This window comes from Apteryx mantelli, chromosome 24 (genome assembly GCF_036417845.1).
Source record: "Apteryx mantelli isolate bAptMan1 chromosome 24, bAptMan1.hap1, whole genome shotgun sequence".
Taxonomy (NCBI): domain Eukaryota; kingdom Metazoa; phylum Chordata; class Aves; order Apterygiformes; family Apterygidae; genus Apteryx; species Apteryx mantelli.
Genome location: NC_090001.1, coordinates 9,373,920 through 9,381,405, shown reverse-complemented (window position 1 = coordinate 9,381,405; position 7,486 = coordinate 9,373,920). Strand labels below are relative to the sequence as shown.

The following is a 7,486-nucleotide window of genomic DNA, read 5'->3' as shown; positions in this document are numbered from 1 at the left end:
AACATCTGAGGAAGGAGATGGCACAAACCCTCTGGGCAAGCTGCCCCAGTGCTTCACTGTTTGGATGGGTAAAACGTTGGCCCTTATCCCTAGCCTGAACCTCTCTTCTTTCAGCTAATCTCCACTGGGCCTCATCCTCCCATGGTGCACAACGGTGAAGAGCCTGGCTCCATCTTCTTGATGACCTCCTGGTAGGGATGGGCAGGCTGTTATTAGGTCTGCCCAAAGCCTCCTCTTCTCCACGCTGAAACAACCCAGCTCCCTCAGCCTCCCACAGTGACAAAGCTGACCTTTACAAATGTGTGCCTAGGATGTTGAAGGCCCTCCCAATCCTTCTGGATTTTCCTGGATCTGCAAAGGACCTTAGGCCTGTTAGAGTGCAATCACCCTCATGCCATGCCTTTCTGCATGCATCACACTCATTGGGCATCGTGTTGTAGAGAACTGGTGTTGTAGACGGTGAGGAGGGCCTATTCTGGACAAGCAGTCCTTCATCATTAAGTTCATTCCCTCATTCTCCTGCCATGAATGCCTGTAAAAGCCTGGTTCACTATGGGTGGCAACCTTGAGTTGGGAAGCTGCTCCGAGTCACTCCAAAATCCTTCCCTTCTCCACGCTGAACAAACTTGTTCCCTCAGCTTCTTCTCACAGGACAAGTGCTCCAGCCCCTGATCACCTTGGGGGCCTGCAACTGAAATTACTCAGAGTGATCTGTAGTGCTCTTCTAGAGGGCCCCCAATGGATGCAGTATGTGACGTGCCTGAACTCAGGCCTTTCTTCAAAGATGGAGCCAAAAATACACCCAAGGAACTGCACCACAAAAGGGCCTCTGCTCTGCTTGTGAACTCTGTGGGCTCCATAGGACGAGCTCAGAGTGCCAGAGAGATCTGTTAGGGAGCAAGGGCTGGATCCAGAGCTCATCTCTTGGTGACCAGTGCCAGTGGAGATGGGGAATGATCTCTGAATTGCCTGCTCAGGGCTGTGCCACAGGTGACAGTGCTGATGAGAGATGCCCATCCTTCTGGGGAGGGATCTTAGGTACCAGGAGAGCTCAGGGGATCTCCAGGGACATCATGTGCCTTGGGGTGGGCAGTGAGTGGAGCCTCACAAAATGAGGGACAGTCCATGGTGGAGTAACCAGAAGGTGAAGCACTAAACCCAGGTATGGATAGGGAAAGGAGGGCTCTGCAATCCCGGAGAGGCAGTGGGGACCCAGGAGGCCCAGGGAAGGGGCACTGGAGAGTGATTCCTGCACCCTCAGTGAAACACCACAGGTGGAGCTAGTGCACACCCAAACACATCTCCTGCCATTGCAAACGCCCTGGGCTCACTCTGAGCACAGGCCGTGAGCTCCGATGGGTGGCAGCAGTATCAGTGGTGGTGAGTCCTGTCCAGCTGGTTTTGCTTCCCACCCTGACCAGCACGGCAGCGCAGAGTCAGGGGTCACCCTGTGGCCTCAGGGCCCCACAGCCCACTTGCTCTGCAGAGCAGCACCACCAGCCCAGGGCCCTGTGGGGAGCACAGGGGAGGATACAGGAACGGTCGGCCAGGCCATCATGGACACATTCCTCTGGGGGAAGGCTCTCTGGGGAGCAGGGACATCCCAGGAAAAGAGCAGGGCGGCATTCAGAGATAGAAAATGAGAACAAGAAACAGGTTTCTCTGTGCACCAGCTCGGGGCAGGCATCTCTGTCCCCGGGGCAGCAGGAGCTGCCAGAGGAGCTGCAGAGCCAGGGCTCTCGTGCTGTCCTGGACAGCAGGATGGGCATGGAGGGTCTGCAGGCAGAGAGGGAGGGGTATCTGCTGGACACAAGAGCAGGGGAGACAGAGAGTGACCGGCCTCATTGTGGGGCCCCCTGCCCTTTGCTGGAGAGCTGCTCCCCTTGTCCTGGGGCCTGTCCTGAGTTACGCTGTGAACGCCTGTGCCTGGCCATGCACCTCTTGGGTGCTGACCTGACCATGTCCCCGTCCTGCTGACCTGACTCCCCATCTCTGCCTCAGACCTGCCCCCTCACTACAGGCAAGAAAGCCTTGGCAGGGGAAGCTGGGATCTGAGCAGATCCCAGAGAAGGTTGCAGGTACAAAAGGTGACCGTATATCCCCACAGCAACTCTTGCCTGAAAGCCAATTCAAAGGTGTAAGGAGGGCTTCAGAGTTCAGCCCCTACCCATATAACACCGCCCACAGACTCTTAGCTGAATGAAAAAGTGAGGGCAGCCACTTGGGGTCTGATTTGATGATGCATAGTTACGAGAGCAAGTGTTTCTGTATCCCAGCTCAAGTGTTTAAGCACCATTTGCTTCCCAGTTCCTGCTACAAAGAAGATGATGTTGGGAGCAGCAAGAGCCCTTGTCCTGTCCCACGCTTGCTCATCTCCTCTGCCTCTGAGTGGGCATCTTGTTGCATGGCTGGTGCTGGATGCCCGACGTGGAGAGAGGTGGGGAAGGCCAGGGATCTCCTGCCTGCAGAGCTGGTCCCCACAGTGCCAGGAGAGGGGCCATGGGCTGGGAGCAAGGGGGCAGCAGGCCAGGCAGGGGCAGGGGTGAGCAGGGATGTGGCAGGAGCCTCATGAAGGAGGCAGAGATGGTGCTGGTGCAGCGCAGCAGCTGTCACTTTTGCCTCCCTCGCAAAAGGTCCCGCACGGCCCCCGGGCAGGAACAGTCTGCTCCCCCGTTCCTGTGCTGCCCTCCCAGCAGGATGGGACATGTGAGGAGGGGCTTGGCCTACACCATGATCAGAGTCAGCTCCCTGGGGCTGGCACAGCTTGGCCTGAGGCACCTCCAGCTCCTCAGACTCTGCTCCAGCATGGCTGGCACAGGGGCGAGAGCTCCTCGGGCAGGGCAGAGCGAGGCCAGGTGGGGCAGCATCAGGGGTAAGATGCAAAGGTCCCTGTCTCAGCACTGGCCTTTGGAAAACTCCCTCATGCATCCTGAGAGGCTCCATCTGCCTCTTCCACACTGCCCTGTGCTCCCCTCCTGCTGGACAAAGTGGAGCTCAGCATTGCCTGGGGACTCTCCTCCCCATGGGGAGCAGAGGGAGGGCCTTCACCAGCCCCACACTGCCTTTTCCACCACCAGCCTTTGCACTTGCACTTTTGCCCACTTGCCTTCACCACTGGAAGCCCATGAAAATCCCAGCGCTCCTACCCTCGAGCTGGCATCCAGCCTGAACCTGGAGCCTGGCTGCCCACAAAGGCATCACCTGTCCAGTGCACCGCCAGGGTGGCTTGGGAGAGGGTAGATCCCCTCTGCCTCATTGGGGCTGGGCATGAGGCTGGGGCTGGGCTCAGCTTTTCCCCAGGGATCTCCCTGAGGAGCCATTACGGGTGATCTTCCACCTCTGCCCTGGCAGCAGCACCAGCACTCAGGCTGCCGGGGGGAAATGCACAGAGGGTGGAAGGGGGACAGGCTGCCCAGGGGGAGCATTGAGACCTTGTCCATGCACACAGGGATGGAGTGAGGAAAGCCAAAACTCCGCTGGAGCTGGAACCAGAGACCTCGCACATGCAAAGGGCTGGAGTATTATTCAATGATTATGAAATGATCTCCCAGAGTCTGCGGGATCCAAGCACCCACTCCCTGCCCAGTCCGGGTGGACCCCCCACAGCTGTTAGCAGACAGCCATGCTCCCAGATCTGCTGGGGTCTGATGCAGAAGAGTGACCATGCAAGGCTGGCCTTTTCCCCTCCATCGGGATATGGAGAGCTGCAGGAGGACGGAGCTGGCCATGCACCACCCCACAGCTGGGGTGAGCAGCCAGCAGTGGGAAGGGGCCATGTGAGGGGCTGGTCCAGGACGATGGCCATGGGGCAACTTCCCCAGTGTGTTCATGCAACACAGGGAACACCCTGGGCTCTTCTCTTCTGCACCCTCCATGTCCTGGTGCCTTTCCCAGGAGACCTCCATTTGCCTGCAAGCACACTGGTGGGTGCTCCCACACTGCCTGTTCACACACAGGAGCTGCCTGCTGGCGTTTTGCCTCTCCCAGGCCCTTTCCAGCCCATCTCAGCCCCTCCCCAGCTCTCCCCACCTCCCCTGTACTCTCCCCAGACCACCCAGCAGAGCAGCCCAGGCTGAGGGTGGCCCCGCAGCACTGCCCACCGCAGGTGGCTGCAGAGCTCTGGGCACTTGCACCACAGCCCCAGCCCCTGTCCAGGACAGCACCAGAGTCCTGGTCCCAGGGCTGCTCAGGCAGATCCTGCTGCCCCAGCGAAAGAGACGCCTGCCCTGAGCTGGTGCACACAGGAAAGGGTTTCTCTTTGTGTTCCTCCCCTGCACACACATGCCCTGGATGTTCCTGCTCTTCAGAGAGCCTTTCCCCGGGTGAGTATGTCCATGCTGGGCTGGCTGGTCATTCCTGCACCCCTCCCCTGTGCTCCCCGCAGGGCCCCGGGCTGGCGGTGCTGCTCTGCAGAGCGAGTGGGCTGTGGGGCCACAGGGTGACCCTGCACTAGCTGTGCTGGTCAGGGAAGACCCAGCTGGACCAGCACCATTGTGCCTGACCACCCCCTCCCAGGCTCTGTGGATGTGGACAATGCTGGAAGCAAACACAGGGCTTTTCAAATGGCTCAGGAGCTGTTCACCTGTGTCATTTCGCAGAATGAATGTGGGTTTTCCTTTTAGATGACATGAACCACTCTTGAGGCTCCCTTCCCTCTGCCTGCTGGGTCCCCACTGCTTCTCCTGAGATTTCTGAGCTCTCATTCAGTGCATGTTCGGTTTAGCCCTTTACCTTTGGGCGATTCCACTTGGTTTTGGGAGTCTCCACTCACTGCCCATCCCAGGCACATGCTGTCCCAGGAGATCCCCTGTGCTCTCGCGGTGGCTCCATATTCCCTTCCAGAAGCATGGACATCTCTCACCAGCCCTGTAATATGGCAGACAGTCCCCAGCAGACACCACTTGACCACTCACCTGCTCCAGGGACACTGGGCACCCACAAGTTACAGCTGACTCCAGCCCTCCTGCCCAAACACATCACCCTATGAGCTCATGCCCCTTAGCCCAAGGAAAACCCAAGCACAGCACAGGGCCTTTTCGGGTGCAACTCCCTGAGCACATTCTTGGCTCCAGCTTGGGAAGAAGAGCCCAACCTTCAGGCACTGTCCTCAGGAAATCCCCTTTTATTACAGACATGCTGGCAGGGAGGCCAGCCCGGACACAGTGCTACACAGATTTACGGAAGGCTTCTAGGCCAGACAGATGGGCTTTCTGCTGCTGGAGAAGTGGAATGAATTTAAATATTTGTGTACAAATGACGATCACAGGCAGAATGCCCAAAGCACAAGAGTTGCCCAGGTAAATTGGAAATCCCTTGTGAGGAGAGACGGGCAGCTCATTGCTGCTGAAGTAGTAGCAGTTGAACCAGTTTCTTCAGTGCGTCCTTGAGCTCCTTGTTCCTCATGCTGTAGATGAGAGGGTTCACTGTTGGAGGCACCACTGCGTACAGAACAGCCACCACCAGATCCAAAGCTGGGGAGGAGAAGGAGGGGGGCTTCAGGTAGGCAATCATGACAGTGCTGATGAGCAGGGAGACCACGGCCAGGTGAGGGAGGCACATGGAGAAGGCTTTGTGCCGGCCCTGCTCAGAGGGGATCCTCAGCACAACTGTGAAGATCTGCACGTAGGACAGCACAATAAAAACAAAACAACCCAAAGCTAAACAGCCACTCACCACAAGCACCCCAAGTTCCCTGAAGTAGGCGTCTGAGCAGGAGAGCTTGAGGATCTGGGGAATTTCACAGAAGAACTGCTCCAGGACATTGCCTTGGCAGAGTCGTATGGAAAATGTGTTAGCAGTGTGCAGGAGAGCATTGAGAAAACCACTGCTCCAGGCAGCTGCTGCCATTTTGACACAAGCTCTGCTGCCCATGAGGGTCCCATAGTGCAGGGGTTTGCAGATGGCCACGTAGCGGTCATAGGCCATGACAGTGAGAACAAAATACTCAGTTGGAAAGAAAAAGGCAAACAGAAAGACCTGGGTAGCACATTCCCAGTAGGAAATGGCCCTAGTATCCCACAGGGAGTTGGCCATGGATTTGGGGACAGTGGTGGAGATGGTGCCAAGGTCGAGGAGGGAGAGGTTGAGGAGGAAGAAGTACATGGGTGTGTGGAGGCGGTGGTCGCAGGCTACGGCTGTGATGATGAGGCTGTTGGCCAGGAGGGCAGCCAAGTAGATGCCCAGGAAGAGCCAGAAGTGCAAGAACTGCAGCTCCCGTGTGTCCGCAAATGCCAGGAGGAGGAACTCGTTGAGGGAGCTGCTGTTGGGCATTTACTTCCTCTGGCCTTTGGGGCCTATCCAAGGAGCAAATAACAGCGACAAGTTAGAGCAGGCTTCTCTAAGGCAAACCCATCCCATTTCTCATAGAAACCCCCATGTCTTCTCTGTCCTTTACATTCAGGTTCTGCTCCCTGTCTGGAGCTCTGCTTTGCGCTGGCTGAGTGTGCTCTGCGGTGCAGGGGCCTCTGCCCCTGGTCTCTAGAGGAGTCAGTCCTTCCCTGCTGGGGGGTGTAAATGGAGGTGTCAAAGAGTCCCAGGTATTTGGTGGGATTCCCACGGATGGACACCGTGAGCTGAACGGATGGGTCTTGGCACAATGACCCAGTGGGAATTTTCTCTATTTTCCATAATGAGAGATGAATATAGCACTCATGGCAGCTGTCTCTGAAAGAGAAGACCCTTGTAAGGGAGTCCTCTCCCCCACCCTTGAGCACCTCTTGAACAGAGATGTCTGTATCTGAATCAGTGACTCCAGCTGCCACTCCAGCGAGGAAAAGAAACACTGAGGTGAAGGCAGGTGCTGACCTGCTCCTTTCTCGATGTGTTTGATCCAATGAGATAGACCCTCTCCTCACACCAATTTACCATCTGTGCTCTTTCTCCAGGGACCGTAATGGGAGTGGGAAGTGGCTAGCTCTGATGCACACATCCTGCAGCAGATTACATCTACCCCTTATGTGGAAAGACTGTCCAACATGTTGACACCTATTTTCTCCAGAAAATAATCTTCAGCAGGGAGTCTGATTATATATATTGATTTCATTTTTAGATGCCTCCATCACACTGTGGGAGCATTCTTTGACTGGGTAGAAATCCTTGCCATTTCAGTTGCTCTCAGCATGAGCACCTGTACATCCCAAGGAGGAACAAAGGGCTCGCTGTGACTTTGCACAGAGTCCCGGGATGTGGTCTGTCAATGAATCTTGCCCCTCACTGCCCTGCCCTTGCACCTCACTCAGCTAAAGGACACTCACACTCACAAGTTTGTCTCAGAAAGAAACCGCACTGAGCTGAGAGCAGAGGAGTACAATTTTAAAAGAAAGATTTCCACATTCTTCTCTCTCAGGCCTGATATGGAGAGAGTGATGAAGAGTGTGAGAAGGCTTCTGACTCACAGGACCAGACCAAGGACTCTCAGATAGCACAAAATGCTAGAGGGAAGCTGTGCTCTTCTGGAGGGCAGCTAGCAGATTGGCAGGACACCCCA

General features: G+C 56.3%; 1 pseudogene; it reads right to left on the bottom strand.

Annotated features, from left to right (window-relative positions):
• Positions 1-5,334: 5,334 nt before the first annotated feature.
• Positions 5,335-6,357, bottom strand: LOC136994135 (olfactory receptor 14A16-like; annotated as a pseudogene).
• Positions 6,358-7,486: the final 1,129 nt, after the last annotated feature.